Below are 19320 nucleotides of genomic sequence, written 5' to 3' on the forward strand. Positions count from 1 at the left end.
GTAGTATTGTCGTTTCGCTATTTCCCCGCAATCTGTATTTTTAGTGCTTGTAAAAATTGATGTACTTCCGCAATGTTTTGCCGCGCCTCGTTTTCAATTGACATGTGCTGCAACAGCCACGCTAAAGGCTGATTCCCACCCTCTCGGTACTATTACCATGGTGTGTTGTGCCTGCTTCTTGCTTAAAACACCTTTCTTTGTAAAATGTTTGTTCTATGTTTACCTTCGCGGTTAGACCTATATCTCATGACATTTGCAACACTCAATTTTTGTAGATCTATTCTCAATTTTCAATTGATAGATACAGGTCTGTTTATAGATGTACTCTGGAAGTAGTATCCTGTTATAATGTTGTTGCTTCCTTTTATAAGACTATCACTAAACTGGATTTTTTAATTCTTACATATATGATACTGATCTGCGATTAAATAGATGCAGACGGTTAGTTTAAGTATGTAAACTTAACACAACTTTTACAAAAATACAGCATGGAGCTTGTTCAATTCATATTGATACATGTCATGTCAGAACAAACAACTTAATAAACCTTTCTTATCACTTAACTACAGATGTAAACTTACAATGTAGGTGCAGAGGGGGTTGAAACCATCAGTGATGTTTTGTTTGTGATCATGCGGTCGTACCAAATCGTTATAAGAATGTTCATCGAAAAAATAGTTCCAAAGAGGGGGAGAGAACTATAAACAGAAAACTGATTAGTGAGTAATAAGGCCAAAAAATAATAAGTCTGTCTGTTTAGGATTACCCAACCGACCATATTTTTTTTATCCCCGACCCTATTTTTTCCCCACTTTTTTTACGAAAAAAATAAAAGTCGGGATTTCGATCTCAGACTCCGGTTCCGGCCATCATTTTAGAGCGAAGACATTTAAAAAAAATCCTCCCGACCTACCGACTCTATTTTTTTGCCAATGTGACCCTAAACAGACATTTTTTTGGCCTAATAAACACATAGTGATAAGACAGTACACTGTTCATGTCCTGTTTATACAGTGTATATTGCAGATATAAGTTCCGATTGAGTTAGCCAATTAAACGTTATGTTGGAAATTTTGATGCTTTCTTCTAAAAAGAAAAATCATTGATTCAAAGTGGCGTAGCGCCCATGCATGCTTGCATGCTTGAGCATGCAAAAATAATCTTACTAACTTTTTTTTTGTACAGTCAGAAAAAAAACCATTTGTATACACGTAACGCTGCAGAATACAAATGATGTATATATATGTACGTGATATGACCGACTGTATGCCTAACATACCTTTGCATTTGAAAGGCTTAGTGAAGATTGGCCATTCCGGATATTTTTCATTTAGGACAACTTGTCTTTTATTAGAATAATCTATATATTTCCGGTTACAAAGTTGTAATGCGCTGATGTTTGAATCATGTCGAAGAAAATATTAGACTTCTTCACAAAAATCCCACAAGCCAATGTGGATCTTGAATCGGCAAACACTAATGATGCTCACAATAGTCCAAATATTTTTACGTCATGTACTAAATCGGACCAAGAAACTGTTTTGGCAACCAAAGAGAGTCCGAATTGCATTGATCTCGGAGACTGCCGGCCTATGTCTGACCAAACAAAGAAAGTGGTTTTGCTAGAAACTGGAGTCGAATGGATCAATTATCCTTTTCCACAAAGGTAAGTCAGATTGGGAAACTAAAGTTTGTATAAATGTGCGAAAGATAATAGGCCTGTTGGTTTTAGTGCATATAGTATTAGCTATTAAGCCTAGCTATAGGCCTACTGTTGTAGATGGCACTTACGACTTTTCCAGCGTTAAGTTAATGTACTATCGAAGTCGGCAAGTATTTTTCTTCAAGGAAACAGTTGCTAAATTTTGGTAAACTGTGTTGATTTAATCGTTTATTATTGATGAGCGACAGGTTTTAAAAATCTGTGAAAACATACACACACACAAACAAAAACATGTATATTATAGAATCCACTGACATTTTTGTGCAATTCCAAATGCTTCTGCATTAAGTTAAAGATAGGAATAGGCCTGGTATTCTTGGTACGGTAACGCATCGGCTTTGATTGATGTAGCAGACTAACAGTTTAACCGATAGGCTCTATCGTGCTAAATTAATAGTTTAACGTTTACAAACCGGAAGGGGGCATTTGATATCCGGCGCTATAGCATCATGTTTATTTTTCAGAAAAATCCATGGCCGTGATCGAAAATTCAATCACACCTGGTTAAAAGACCACCATTGGATGCGTTATTCTGTCTCCAAGGATGCAGTTTATTGCGCGTACTGCTTTATATTTGGCGATAAATCTGGAAAAGAGAGGCCATTTGTATCGCCTGTAGACGACTGGATCAACTTGTCAACTTACGTCAAACGTCACGAGGGCGCAAACACTCCACACCATGGATGTCAAATTCTGGCGGACCATTTTATGGATATCATGACGGGAAAAGACGAGTCAATCGCATCAAAACTCGACTCCTCGCACAAATCAGATGTTGACAGAAACAGGCACATATTGAAAAAAATAATCGAGGCGTTGCTATTCTGCGGTCGGCAAAACATTGCCATTAGATCAAAACTTCTTGCACGGGCATCTTTATCATACCATGTTTTCATTTTGGTTTGAGTAAGGGCCAAATTTTCTTTTGCCAATTCACATGCCCTTGTCAACCTTTGCTTAAAGTTACACACATAATCTAAGAGATTCACTTTAGAATCTTCGTCCAAAATTTTGTCTTTCAAAATTTTCAAAGGACCACGTACAGTATGTCCAAACACAAGTTCAAAGGGACTGAAGCCAAGAGATTCTTGTACAGATTCTCTAACGCCAAACAACAACATGTGTATACCTTCGTCCCAATCTCTTTTGTTTTCAAAACAATAAGATCTCATCATATTCTTCAATGTCTGATGAAAACGTTCTAAAGCACCCTGAGACTCTGGATGATAAGCACTAGACTTATACTGCTTGATCTGGAGCTGGTACATGACTTGTTGAAAAATACCAGACATGAAATTCGAACCTTGGTCCGATTGGACAGCTTTTGGAAGACCAACCAGTGTAAAGAATTTAACCAAAGCCTTGACTATGTTAGGGGCTTTAATATTCCTGAGTGGAATGGCTTCAGGAAAGCGTGTGGAAGCACACATAATAGTTAAAAGATACTCATTCCCAGACTTAGTTTTGGGTAGAGGACCTACACAGTCTATAATGACTCTACTAAATGGTTCCTCAAATGCTGGAATGGGGTGCAAAGGTGCAACAGGGATTTTCTGATTAGGTTTCCCTACCACCTGACAAGTATGACAAGACCTACAAAAATCAGCCACATCCCGTTTCAACTTGGGCCAAAAGAAGTGATCTAAGATCCTGTTATAAGTCTTGGTCACACCTAGATGCCCTGCCATAGGTACGTCATGAGACAAACTTAGAATATCTTGCCTATACCTCGGTGGGACAACTATTTGATTGACAACCTTCCAGTCTTCCTCGAGAGACACATCAGGGGGCGCCACTTGCGCATCATCAACACACCTGACTGACGGAAGTAACAAACCGGGACTTTCTCAGCCTCTTCCTCACTCAAAGCCCGATTACACAATAAGGAGATTTCAGGATCTTTCTCCTGTTCTACTATAAGCTCCTCTCTAGACAAAGATGATTTGCTCATCATGTCAGACAAAGAAGTACCCTTGTTAGGAACAACTCTATCACTATCAAAGTCTACAGGATTGCTCAAAAGATCACACTTGCTCCCGACATCCTCTATATCATGAGCCAAGAAAGTGTCACCTAACCCTGGACTATAATGATCCTCAACTACTGCAACATCAGAAACCTTCTTACTCATTGAACGAGTTACAGCACAAGAAGGGAAAATACCAGGAAATTCCTGTTGAATAATCTCAGCATCATCTGTTTTATCAGGGATACTGGACACTAAGGGATCTACCCTAACTTTCTCTCCAGCCAAGTCATTGCCTAAAATGAGCGACACGCCCTCTATTGGAAGTTCCGGTCTAACACCAATGGTGACAGGCCCAGTAACCAAGTCTGACTTTAAATAAAAGAATGGAGAGGCACATTAACAAAACCTAACTCTACACCTTGAAGCAAAACACTACTACCAGATGAGGTCTCCTCAGACAAAGGCACTACGCCATCTAATATCAAAGAATGAGAAGCCCCAGTATCTCGCAAAATCTTCACAGGTTTCAAGTTGGTAATATCACTAGTAAGTGAAACAAAACCTTCAGAAATGAAGGGAGAGTACTTCTCCAAGACACTATCAGACTCTGAGCTCTTAATCTCAACAGACACTTTAGAATCTTCCACAATATCACTAAGTTTCTGACTAGGCTTTGACATAGCTAACACAGAAGGAACTGACTGTTTACGCCTTTGCTCCTTACGCTGGAGAGAATAACATTCAGACATAACATGCCCTACTTTCTTGCAGTAATTACAAACAGGACCAGAAGGAGACCCCACACCTACCCTATCATCTGTTTTAGAAGCAGACTTAGTTTTATCACCTAATTTAGGTTTGTCGTTGGAAGGGCCACTAAAGGTTGGGTTCCTAGGCTGACCAAATTTACTAGTACCTGTGGTACTGTTTTTGTCTTGAGAACTGTTTTTAACAAATGAGCCTTTGTGGGTGAGAGCGTAATCATCAGCCATTGTAGCTGCTTCACTAAGTGTTTCAACTTTTCTCTCATCTAAATGAGTTTTTATGTTTGTGTGGACACAACGTTTAAACTCCTCTATCAACAATAATTGCCTCAATTTACCGAAATCCTCATCAATTTCTTTAGAATCACACCACCTATTAAATAATTGTTCCTTTTCTCTGGCAAATTCTACATGAGTTTGTTCATCTCTCTTTCTTGAGTTTCGAAATTTCTGGCGGTAAGCCTCAGGAACTAACTCATAAGCTTTCAAAATAGCTTTCTTGACTACTTGGTAATTTGAAATCTCATCTACAGATAAAGAAGAATAAATGTCTCTAGCTTTACCAATCAAGACACTTTGAAGAAGCATTGTAAGCTTATCTTCAGGCCATTTCATACTATCAGCTATTTTCTCAAAATGCAGAAAATACTTGTCAACTTCTTTCTCTTGAAAAGGAGGAACTAACCTAATGTTTCTACTGACATCAAAACCTCTGTTTCCTTGTAAACCCCTAAAAGTTGGATTACTTGAACTGTCTTGAGAAGCTAGTTCTAATTCTTTAATTCTAAGTTCTGTTTCAGCTTGAATTTTTTGCTTCTCTAGCTCTAACATCTGATCTCTCTCTTTTTCTTTTAATTCTTTCTCAATTTCTTTTTCTCTTAACTCCTTTTCTATTTCTCTTTCTCTCATTTCTTTCTCTTTATCTATTTCCATTTGTCTTAGTTTCATTTCATGTTCAAGTTCCATTTGTCTAATTTGAATTTCTGAACTGACTGTTTCCTCTATACTATCTAATGCACTAGAGTCAAATTTGCCATTGTCAACAAAATATCTTATAATTACATTCCTAATTTCAGCTTTCCTCAAATTAGTTTTGATAGTAAGGCCTAAATGTTTACCCAATAACAGTAAATCCTTCTTACTAACTTGCAAAAGAACTTCCAGGGATGGCGCTTTAACAAACTGTTCTACCTGCATAGTAGTCATATTTATCTAGCTGTTGGTTTCAAATGTAAACTCAAAGTTTGTACACAAATTTTGAAAATTTCTTAATTAATTTTTCAAAGTTAGATTTCACAAATTGAATATCGATCTCGGACACGAGCCCCCAATTCTGTTACATTAACGAATAACAGAAAGGAGAAACCAGCAGCTAAATTCAAAACACAATTTAATTATATATACAATATTATACAGAGATGGTTTACAATATCTAAAGTAATTGGTGGTGGTACAAGAGTAGTACGATGATTTAAAGTGTTACTTATCTGTATGTGAATGTCCTGGTATAATCCTTGATCCTTCCAGGTTTCAAATTAACAATAATCACAAATCCACAAGGAAATTGAATGTCCCCCGATGATTTGTAAAGTTCCAGGCAATATGAATAAATCCAAACAAAGTGTTGTAATAATCCACAGATAAAGTCACAATAGCTCTCCCAATAGAATCTTATATGGCGCTGTACAATTCTTGATATGTCTTATTACAGGTCTCATTACAGTTCTGATTAGCCTTGGGCAGCTGGAGTATATATAGCTAAACCGTAATTCAAGAATATTGGAGAACCTCCTACTTCTAGAAATATCTAACTAAAAATTGTAAACAAGTAAACACACATAACTTTCTGGAAATAGATCATTCTAGATCTCTACTTAAAATCAACATGTTTACAAACATATTTGTTTATACATGATTATATTCTAGAAAGTTCTATAACCTAAATCAATAATATGACCTTCATAGCATGTATTGATAAAAAAAAGCTATAGGAGTTATCTCCCTTATCTCATAACTACATGTATTTAGTGTCATTAATAGTCATCTGGTTTATGTAAAACTAACCATACTTCTAGTGTTTTGGTGTTCATGGTGTACCGTTCACACATCTGATAAGAATGACTATGTATCTAATTGGATAAAGGGCAGCTGGGACCTGGAATAGGGCCCCATATTAATCATGGCCAACACTAATCGGGTCTGCGTACATGTACATGTAATTATGTTAATGAAAAAAGTATGTAACTGGTCATGACCAGATTGATCAATAAAATTAACTTTAATTAAAATTAATTTTGATAAAAATTAATGACTGATTCGACATGTGACCTTAATATTCAATGCAATTATTTTATGGATAATGCACAATTAGCTCACAGCAACTTTCTTAAGAAACATATAATACAGAGCAATTGAAATTAACAATTATGATTACTTTTCAATGCTGAATATGATTATTGCAAAATTAGGTCACTTTGACCTACTTTATGAAAAAAAATGTTCTAAAACAATGAAAATTAACTTCTACAATGATTTTACATGCTACTTTAGAAACAAATAGTACAGAGCAATTGAAATCAACACTTTTATAAACTTACGATGCTTTTTTCAAAATTATAGGATGGCACTTGAATTTTGGCATACCCCTGATATAGAGGGAAAGCCGTTCATTTTAACTGATTTGTCATTATAAGGAAATATTATTTGAAATTCCTTGAATTTTTTTAGCAGAGATGAGCGAAAACAGCATAAGGCCAGGGGCCACCCGAGTTAATGTGTGTTTATGCTCCTTGTTTAGAAATACTTCGAAATACAAATCAAACTAAGAGTAATAGAACTGTAGCAGATGGAAATATATGACAAGATATTATGACCTATGTAGGATTGATTCCTCTTATACCAAACAATTTCGATTTCGATCACTGAAAACATAACTCCTCAAAAAGTAGTTGTTTATTCAGATTCTTATGAACAATAATTTAGAAATAAATAGGGTTGAATGTATTTTGTTCTAATTTTTAAAGCGGCTATGAATAGTAGAAGCTATCTACGTATCCTGTGGAGCGCGTTAGCGATCCTCGGAAAAATATGTTGATAGTTTCTGCTTTCCATAAGCGCAATGAAAATTAGAAAAATACATTCAATCCATATATTTTCATAAGAATAATTTATGAAAAAAATATTATAAAAGGTTATTAAATTATACTAAAAATTATGACACCCATATACGACGAGAAACGAGATTTATGGAACAGCTGGATGGAAAAGCCGTTCAACAACGTCGCGTTTTCAATCTTCCGCTTTCCGGTCGACCTTTTTTGCAAATGACAACCGATAAACAAGAATGTATAGTTAAAATAAGATTTGATTGACATATTGCAGTAAACCTTAGTTGATTCTTTATCAACAAACAACACATTAGAGATTTTACATTAAAATTTTGTGGGGGACTATTTTTTATTGATATGAAACTGGCGTATTGTTTGAATCAGCTGATTATAGGACAAGAATCGTTGTATTCATAGTGTATTCATAGTGTTGTCATAGGCAAATGTTTGTTTTCGTCAGTTGGTTGATTCATATAGTGACGAAACACTCAGAATGTAAATATATAGGGATGAATTTATAGCCTCGTAGAGTTAAGATGTGTATTCCCTTTGACCAACATGTTTACGAAAGGAAATGGTACAATTATTGTTATTTTTTTATCGATATTAACTTTCATTATCTCGTTGTTGTCTGTTTAAATTTAATCCCAAATATTTTTGTTCAAATCTAACTAAACAATGGTACAGAATTTCAACAATCTTTCATACTTTTTATGTGTCTATGTCAGCTTAGATAAAAAATCTGCATAATGTATCATGTAGGTCATCAATTGTTAATGGCACAGATTAATTAAATTCTTGCTCGCCATTTTATCATATACATCCAATTGGATATCGAGTTTTGAAATAATTTGGGGATTTTCTCTTGCTCCTAAATATTTACGATATACCCTTAAGTGTTCATGATATCTAGAATGTATTTACGTACGTGTATCAGTCCCATTAAATTACATTAACATCAAACCACTTGTCAAAACAATGGATGTGTTTAACAATGCAGTTTCCCAGTTATAAAGTAAACTACATCACAGAATTTTAAGTATTGATAATGCGCCTATTACTATAGAAACGTTATGCATGTCATATGAAAAAATGTATAGATTGCATGTGTATGTCTGTATTGCCTTTCAATTGTTTCCACAATAAAACATTACGTAATCAGCTTGTTGGTATAGTGTTAATGATTATAAGGGGTAGTATCGGTCATATTATAATGCTATGCGTCATGTTGCACCAATCGTCTGTCGTCATATTTCTTGATATACTGAAAAATTCAAAATCTGCTAGAAATCTTTTATTTGCCTACCATCATCATATGGTGGGCTATTCAAATTGCTTTTCGTCTGTGGTTCGTCCTTCCGTCTGTCCGTTAACAATTCTTGTTATCGCTATTTCTCAGAATGTACTGAAGGGATCATTCTCAAATTTCGTATGTCGGGTCTAAATTGTGCCTATTGCGTTTTGGTACCAATCGGTCAACAAGAGCAGCCATCTTGGATTTTTATTGTTAAAGATTGTTATCGCTATTTCTCAAAAAGTACTGAAGTGATCGTTCCCAAATTTCATGTTTCTTTCCCTTAGGCCTTAGTTGGACATGTTGCGTTTTGGAACCAATTGGTCAACAAGATGGCCACCAGGCTGCCATCTTGGATTTTGGTTGTTGAAGTTTGAAAAGAAGTGAAAAGAAAATTTACGAAGTTGATATTGTACAAATCTGAAAGGAGTCTCATTAATGTCTTTACATTACAAATGAAATGTTATAAAACAAACAAATCATACAATTTTAAATGTTTGTATTATGTTCAGCAATATAGCTTCTCGTCTACGCTTGCATGACGATATAAATATGAATCTATAACTGATTATTTAACTAACAAGCAATTAAGATAAAACACCGATAGACTGGAAATGTTTTTTGTCAATGTATTAAAGAAAGAAACAAAACTTGTCGAAGACAAATGTATATAAATAAGAACGCATTTGTTTCACTTTGAACTATAATGATAATACTCTTTCCGATAAGTATTCACTAGTAATGAAATAAATCTAATGGCTTCAACATTTAATTCCAAAATTACGATACAATATAGTATTTTTCTTTCTTAATTTGAAGTTCGTATTCGATGTCATCAACATTAGATTTTATCCATGTCTTAAGATATACTAATACTTGAGCACGGACTATACCCTTGCTGTTCGATTATTCTATGTCTGTTCTCCGCTACTGATGGTACGTAAATGAAGATATTGGTTTAATGCAATATCGACATCCGAGGCATCCAGCCAGTTTTGCGCTAGAAATTCACTTAGTGCTAATGAATCAAACTCTTGGGATCCACTCCTGGTATCGGACAGACATTCGGACATAGCCCATTGGATATCGTCTTCAGATACTGAAGAAAGACAGTCTTTGGAACCTGAAACAAATTTTGCGTTTTAGTTGCAAGGATAAATTACTTAATTACTATTTTCTGGAATCACTTAAACGCATTTCTGAATTACTTCTATGAATGTTTTTATAACATCGTCAAAAATATCGGAACTCAAGTCCTCAAAAAGATACGTAGCTGAAGTAATTCAGAAAACGAAACCAATATTTGAACCATACTTATTGAACTTTATTTGTAATAATGAGTTTTGAAAAATAAACTAAATGAAGTATAGTGAAGAAAAATATGGTTGTTTGATACGGTATCTTTGATTGGTGTTGTCACACTGAATTTGGAAGTGCAATGAAATTGATATATGGCATATGCCCCTTTGTTGATATTACAATACTATAAACCGCTGTAATACTGCATTAACCAATATCAAAATCGTATAAGTTAACATCAACACACCATTTGGGCTAAAAAAATAATCTAGATTATTTTACAACGCATCTTGTGAAACTGACTCATATGCAGTATTTATGAAAGTGTCCATATTTGACCTTAGAAAATTATGTGTTAAAGAGTACTACTGCACGAGATCAAATATGATTAAATTTCCACAGCTTATGAACTCCACTCTTTAAGAGATTTATGTAAATTATCAAAGTTTTGTTTAAAAAGTTTTATCATTTGTCCCCTATCTATGTTGGATTTATTGAATGTAAATATGTTTCTCTACACAATGTATTTTGTAAAGGGACTAACAATAAAGTTTGAAAGGAAAAGGAAATACGAATCTTTAATATACAATATTATGTGCCCTTTTTCTTTTGGTTTTCATTAATATCATGATCCTCCTGAACATTGTTTGACATTTCCACAATATCTCATAACTTGAAATGCGCCGATAAATACAACTTTTGATAAAGTTGCTGATAGAATCACTTTATTTTAATATGTTTTTCATTTCTTGTAACGAATTTTATTGTAAACTAATAATCGAAACTTTTATAACACACTCGTAGATGCAAACTCCATTTAGGTTATTTTAACAATGTTTTGTTGCGGTAGAACTGATAAGAAGACATGAACGTGCATCAGACAGTGACATATCTGAGCTTTAATTTCCAATTTTGCACGCAAGATTTTACAGCAATCTTCTCCGTTCATACGGAGTATGCATCAAATTTAAGTAGATTTTACAGTGATAGGTATTCATTTCTGGTTATTCCAAAATATAAGGACGGAAAGTAAATAAACGTGATTTCAAAATATTACTTAAGATTTCTTTATAGCAACATATTGCCTATCATTTGCTTCGGTTTGGTAACAAAAATAAATCTGAGCTTAATCGCATGGAGCACAGATTCAGTAACAAATAAGGAACACGCCTTTCCAATCAGGTGGTAATTATAATTGACTAACATGTAAACATCAAGTCTAGTCGCAAAAGCCATACTTATATTGCATGTGTTCGTGTCAAAGATTTATAAGTGAGACATATACGTTCTTGGTTCGTGTCAAATACACTACCTTTTAATCTTCTTGTTATAAACCTATAGAAATACGATGATCAATATGCTGCAAATATTCCTGTTATAAATAGGACAATAAGAAAAATGAATTACAGTATATTTATTTTTTAAAAAAATCAAGAAATGTAAGCATTTTGCATTCTCTTACCGATTAACTAGTACTCGAGATCGGGATTTAGTCCATATCTTGTAAGTTACTACACGTGTTTAAAGTCTTTCGACAACACAATACATTCGATGCATCTTTTACCATTAAAACAGCTAGGTGCCAAAAGTATTCGCAAAGACGATTCCTTGGTATTTGTAATGATTGTTTTTCCTTATATATTCTATGTATATATACTTTTTTCATTAATTTTTCCTGATCTATCACCGGATTTCAACCAGGTTTGGTGTACTTATAGTGAATTGTCTACACTTTCAGCTCATAATATTTACATAATTTTCCTTTATGTACTTTTTAGCTCACCTGGCCCGAGGGTAGGTAATTTGCTACAAGTATGCCAAATTTGCCGTAAACTAAATTAGTGTATGATATCAGAGATAACTGACGATCTTTACATAAACATGAAATAATAATTTTTGAGAAAGCGAACTGATAACATGCGTTTTGGTTGCTACATGAATATTTTATATATATATCAATATAATAAATTGACACACTTGGGATTTTTTTTAAACACAAGTATATTCGTAGTGAAAGTTATGAACAGATCTCGAGAAAACCACATTTTTCTTATTGTGCGAAAGGCAGTGACGTAAATAGTATACATACATATCCCTGATAAAGGCAAAATAATTGTAAAATAAATATGTTTGTTGTAAATCTCTGGTAGAAATAACATTATTTCGTCATTTTCCAATTGTGCCAGAGGCAGTGACGTAAATAGTATACATCTATATCGCTGATAAAGGCAAAATAATTGTAAAATGAATGTGTTTGTTGTAAATCTCTGGTAGAAATAACATTATTTTGTCATAAAGTAACCCTACCGAAACTACACAAAAGTACCGAAATGACTTTTCTATGTGTCCCGAAACGACCGTACAATGTAGCCTACCGAAACGACTTCAGCTTTATTACCGAAATGACTTCACAATGAGTAAATCCTCTAAGAAATCAAGTGAACATGTTCGTCGTTACAAAAAGTGTTGTAACCATGTACTGAACGCAACTGAAACTTCCGGTCTGGAAACAACTCCCCGGAATAATGGTGAGTAAAGGTCAAGACCTTGTTCCATTACCATGTTGAGTTGATCCAGTGCTTAGGCGGTATTCAGAAAATAACGTTGGGTCTCATTATATTAAGATTGGGAAAGATGTTCAGGAAAGTTATTTTCTTCACCAACAGGGAGTGAGAAAAGTTTGATTTGGGATATATTTTGTCATCAGAAGATGTGAAAATAGTCAACTATGGTTGTTGTCTCAGCACTGTTAGAATATAAAGTTGAGGTACTTAAAAACTAGTGAACATAAACTGGTTATCTGATGATATGCTCATAACTAATGATATACAATATACGTGTTTAATACAAAATTGTATACTAAATAAAAAAAAATTGAAAGCAATTTTACCTGTTAACTCTGGACAATCAAATAGCATAAAAGGGCGCCCTCCGGGACAGGTTGCGCGTCGACTTTTACTGATATGGTGGCTGTTCCATTGAAATTTTAACATGTCGAGATTCTCCTGCAGAAGCGGCATAAAACAATACCGCAAACAATATCTAAATGGAATATAAAGTAAAATATAATCAATTACAATAATGTGCAGCATTGCCAAAAGATAATGAATGATGAACATCGACTGCATGTTCTGTTTCAGGACAAATAATATATAATTACATGTCAATGGTACTCCTCCGGTCAAATGATCCAAACAATTCGAGACCCTTAAAGAGGTCCATCCACCACTGAGACTCGTGCCTCCTAAACATACTCCATCATGCTTCGATTCTCTGGGGAAAAATGCGACAATGGAAATCTGAATTTTGATATAATGTTAATGTGTCTTGTAAGTAAGACCTTATCTTTTGATTTGAACAACAACGCTAATTGGAAATTTCGAATAAGATACCATTAAAGCACAAGACATTGATCATCATGCAAGTGGCATTTATGTTTAAATTGCAAAGGTTTGTTATTCTATTCGGAAAGAGTATACATGTATTGGGACATTTTGAAGGTTGTATAAAAAACGCCCTGAAGCATTTGAAAACTGCGTTTTCGGTATTAATAGTAATTAAACCATGTTTTTGTCTTCTTGTTATACTCACTTGGTTAAAAACAGATCGTACAGTCCGAAAGCTTCTTTCTCCTGCATAAACATCATGATCATCTTGTCTTAATACACACTGAATTGCTCCAAGGATAACATTTTCAGTTCCTGGATCTGCCTGTAAAATCCTAGGACAACCTAAATGATATTTTTTTAAATCACCACAATTTGTGCGCAGACTTAAATGTTATAAATGGGTATGGTATGTTTAATAGGATTATTATTTTTTTTAAATTTATTTTATTATTGTATAAAAGCTCGACTATCGACAAAATCATTTCGTGTTTAGCTAAGTTACAGATACGACATGGGAACTGTACAATTTATATCTTACGATACATTCTTTTGTGAAGAATTAAAACTAGACTGACCTTTCAGCAGATCCACACACTCAACGTAATGAGCTGCAACAACCCCAGGGTTGTTATTTGTTGGGCCTACTTTTAACCACATCACTCTCCGAGAAAAACCTGAACAAAAGAAAGTTTTTAGTTTCATTTCTATAATAATTTATAATAATTTAATTTAGTAATAATTTATCATTTAAATACAGTAGTAGAATACATGATGAAAGGTGGATGGAGCGTCGGACATGTTCTTAATATAACCAAATAGAACAAAAACATTATAATATTGAATACTTGGCAAATTCTTCTGATACTCACCCGTCTATGCAACCATGTATGGCGAATCCAAATGGCTTCAACTTATCGTACCTGAAACAAAATTTTAATGAAATGATACCATCTTCAGATGATCAGATCATCCTTGATACTCCAGGGATTACTGTAACAGTCGTTTATATCTACCCCTGGGCTATCTCATATTAAAACTGGAGGCAACAGAACAGGTAACTTAGTCCTTTGATGTTCATCAAATGATCGGTATTACGGTACACTGTAATTGACGATTTGGCTTTGAATTTGGGCGCCGCTCTCTTTGTCGTTTTGGAAGGAAATGTTTGCAGGCCTGTGATTGTTGAAGATTTGTTCTGCTGAGCCACCATCAGTATACTATGAGATAGTCCAGGGGTGGATATAATGTCAATTATAGAAACCCCTTGAGTATTGAGGATGTCTACAGATAAAAGTATCTGTAGTTTGTCACATCGCATCAGAATATAAATCACACGTATTCATATCAAGTGTATAGACATGTACACATTCATATAATCAGCCCGTAATCAGTTATTTCGCCCAGGAAATTACATATGCCACTAGTGAAGTATAACAACAGGAGCAAATTTCATTGGCTGTGCTGAGCAGGACATCAACTTTGACGTCTTGACATATACAATAAAGTGACACCAGGAAAAATGACGTAACATCAGGATTCCAAGGAAGTGAGTCTCCGCGGGATTTTGCAGTACCAAATGTTGAAATAATGGTTGTTATAGCTTTGTCATACAAACATCTTAAATTTGTCTTATTTGCATGAACTTTAATGAAACTAGTTTCGAAGTTTCAACATTTGCTCGCCAATGCTCACGTTATGGCTATTTTTATGTGAATTAGTAATGGACGGACAACGCTTAATGCCAAGGTGAGCTTAAAAAGGACAAACTAAAATGTTATTCAATGCTGCATTTTACAAGTAAAACTAATGCATATTCGTTTGTTAAACAAAACATTAGTGGTTTGGTTTGATTTATTATATTTACTTCATATTATCATTCAGTGCTATTAACTGACTACTTCCCATATAAGTGAGTATTACGTGTGTGAAGTGCAAGGTGTGTGTTCTGAGAGACTGCGATATATTAGTGTTATGTCTTTTTGTATATTGGCACTTTTGCCTTTTTATAGTGTTATGTCACTGAATCTTACCAGAGCCTTCCTAACAGGAATGAATGCTCAAGCGAAGGCCAAACAATGAAGACGTTGGGAAGAAGGAAAATTGATTTTTTTTAATTGCAAATCAACTAGAATGTGTACAATCTGATTAAAACCAGCTCTTCAATACGTTTAGCATAAGCGTATTGAAGAGCTGGTTTTAATCAGATTGGAATGTGTATAACTGCAAATACAAAAGGCACTTAACGTGAAGTCTTATATCCATAGTACAACACAACTCAAAACAAATTCAACTCCTAACAAAGTCAACAATCGAAATGTTATAGCGCTATCATTAACTCACCCATCTACATGCCACGTGTAATTCGGACCAAGTGAACGATAAATCCTTCGTCGAATCCTCCGTTTGCGTCGAAATTCCACTCCTTCGGGATCAATTTCTTTCATTATTTTCATGACAGTGTCTCTGTAAAAAAATAAAACACGCTTATTGGAAAAAAACATCCTTCACAATCCTTGAATAACAGATTACACTAAAATCGGCTCATATCTTACATAATGATTTTAGCTGAAATCAGACAATATATAACGTTGACCAATCAGAAGCATCTATTCCCTTACCATGGCAACGGAGGCTTCTGAAAAGCGTACCATTATCTTTGGCATCCCTCACAATCCCTTTAATCGCAATATTCACTGAAATATGTGAAAGTAACAGTTTTTAAATTGTCAAACGTTAAATGACCAATCAGAAGCCGTGGGAATAGTGGCCTGGTGGCTGACAAATCGATTGGGGAAAAAAGTCGCATGTAGACCTCTTTAGCATGATATGCTAAGTTCCAACAACTACTGATGGACCAAATCTTTGGTAAAAGAAGACGAAAAAGAATATCGAAGTATAAAACAAGAGGCCCATGGGCCGTAATAGTCATCTGACTTATGGCACAAAACAGTAAAGTCACAGTATAAAGTAGTGGTTAACAACTAATCAAAGCAATACAAGAAACTCCTTTGTTGAATATGTAAGTTTCTAAAATAGGTAAAGGTCATTTGTTTAACAAACTTGGTAGCCCTATATCCTAGTTTGCTGCAGGCCAAATATCAAGTCTCTAGGCCTCTTAGTTATTCACAAGAAGTTGCCTAAATATTTTAGCTTATTTGACTCCTTTGAAGTTGAATGGTCGTCAAGGTCATTCATTTCAATAATTTGTTTCTACAGATGATCCACGACATATATAGTTGTAACCCATTCAAGGATAAGGAGGAGTAAGATTTTAAAGCCTTTCAGCAAAGCTCCGATTTAGAACCCCTGTCGTTCTATCCCCATGGGTCTAACCTTGGTCCTTTATAAAATATGAGTGTCCTCCCTAATGATTTTTCGCATCAAATATGGTTGTAAGGGTTAACGAGGAGAAGGATTTTAAAGCACACTTTCATCAAAGTTCCCTCTTCTGAGCCCTGCCCCTCTGTCCTAAGGGATCGAACCTAACTCGTTTATATTAAATATGATTGTCCTTCCCCAATAATATTTCACACCAAATATGAATGAAATCTATCCAAGGGTTAAAGAGGAGTAGGTTTTTAAAGCTAAAATAAAGGGTCGGAGCAGGCTCAATTGTATAATATATGATTGCATTTTCCTAACAATAATTCAAACCAAATTTGGTTGCCATCCATCCAAGGATGAAGGAGGGGTAAGATTTTAAGGCTGAAATGAAGAAAATTTGCTCTTTTGGGGCCCCACCCTCTGCCCCAAGGACTCGGACCTAACTCATTTATATAAAATATGATGGTCCTTCTCCACTGATGTTTCACGCCAAATATGGGTGTAATTCACTCAAGGGTTAAGTCAAATGACCTGAAAAATCCAGTTACTTATCTTTTTCTTTTCAATCAATAAATGCTTATACAAGTACTTACATACATACCTGCGGACATGAATTCCTTTATGACGTAAAGTATACGTCATATGTCTGTAGCCAACAGTCACTGGATGTTCCAATATTTCAGCCTGTAATACGTCAAATATAAATGTGGTACAGTGGATAACAATTTCATGAATAATTTTGTTACGTTTCCGTCTATTGGTACTTATTTATATAGTTGACGTCATAATTAATAGTGACGCCACAATTTGAGTCTCGTGATATATTAACCAACCCGTGTGGCATGGCTCAACAGACTAGACATTACAAAATTCAATTTTATCACTATGATAGACGTCTTTCTTTTGAATATGAATTTTGAAAATGTATGTACAGTGGTCTAATCATGAAAAGGTTATGAAGCCGAATGAACATGTTTTATACCTGTATTGCTTGTGTTACTTCATCCTGTGTGTTGATTGTCGGTCCTCTTCTTGAGGGACTGCCAATCTTTTTTAGTCGTTTCCTTATTGCGTCGTGACTAATCAAAATCATATATTTTTGTAAGTGTAATACATTTCATAAAAAAGGAATATGTTTTATCTTATTAATAATAGGAAGACATGATAATATAATTAATATGTTACTTTACATCATTGTAATTAACAAAACGTATTAATCACAATATTATTTACTCAAAATCTATATAGATATGATTTTCTGTTAGTATTTTGTAAGTAATTGTACATGATAATTCCTAATTTGTCATACAGAAAACAATTATCACAAAGAATGGTAAATACAAATTAATATAAACATTTATAATGATCACATATGTTCTATATTAGTATACAATTTTGTAATAGTTATACCTGTATATATATTGCACATTTTGATAACTAATGGGACATTAGATAAAATACAATGCGATATCAACAAGACTGTCGGCAATATACACTGTACATGTAAAATATGAGATATAATAACATGATTACTATGATGAACATATGATATCGATAACTTGTGATAAAAAGATCTATTTACTACATTGAGATGACACAATGGGACAGTAGATTAAATACAATGAGATATCAATTGTATAAAGAAATAAAACGAACCTTATACATAATCCATAACGCTTCTTTAGGGCATAAGATATTTCTTTGTATGTTAGATTTCGGTTTGAGTACTTCAGCAATAACTCTTCAACTGGCAGGAAGCAAAATACACATAATATACTGTATACAACATTGATGAACACATTTTCTTTATTAATATTTAATTGTTTTAAATGACCAATCTTTCTTTCTGACATTACAAATATTTGTTTAAGTACGTAGTTTCATTTTATCAGATAGTTATGGTTGTTTTTAAATGTTGTTTTTCACAATTCCTCAATGTATTATGTAATGAATGGCATGAAAACTGTAACTGTACTATTAGTATCCTTATGTGATTTTTAAGCATAGAAAATTAACAACATACCTGTTACCCCGCTTTCTTCCATCCTTAATACTGAAATAAAGCATATTGCGGTCTCACGATCTCTGCATTCCTCCGCGTACTGATAACCGGTGAAAGGTCAGCACCTTTTATCAAATGCAATTATTCTTAAATGCACTTGTTGACAGTGACCTTGAAGGAAAGTAAATATGTACATGTAACTCGAGGTTTTTCCTTAATGTACAAAAAACTGTTACTCATGGCTTGTTTTGTACAAGTAACTTGAGTTGTTTTCTTAATGTACAAAAAAACGCTACTCAAGGCTTTTTTTGTACTTGAAACACAACTTTATTCTTTTTGACAAAAAAGAGTTATTGGCAGCATTTTTTGTCTTACAGAAACAACACTGAATATAGATAAAGGTACACAATACAAAGAGTTATTTCATTTTTTGTACATTCCGCTATCGG

At 34.2% G+C, this 19320-nt stretch overlaps 1 pseudogene; it reads right to left on the minus strand.

Annotated features, from left to right (window-relative positions):
* Positions 1-9566: 9566 nt before the first annotated feature.
* On the minus strand, positions 9567-18731 carry LOC138310781 (uncharacterized; annotated as a pseudogene).
* Positions 18732-19320: the final 589 nt, after the last annotated feature.

This window comes from Argopecten irradians, chromosome 1 (assembly GCF_041381155.1).
Source record: "Argopecten irradians isolate NY chromosome 1, Ai_NY, whole genome shotgun sequence".
Lineage (NCBI taxonomy): Eukaryota > Metazoa > Mollusca > Bivalvia > Pectinida > Pectinidae > Argopecten > Argopecten irradians.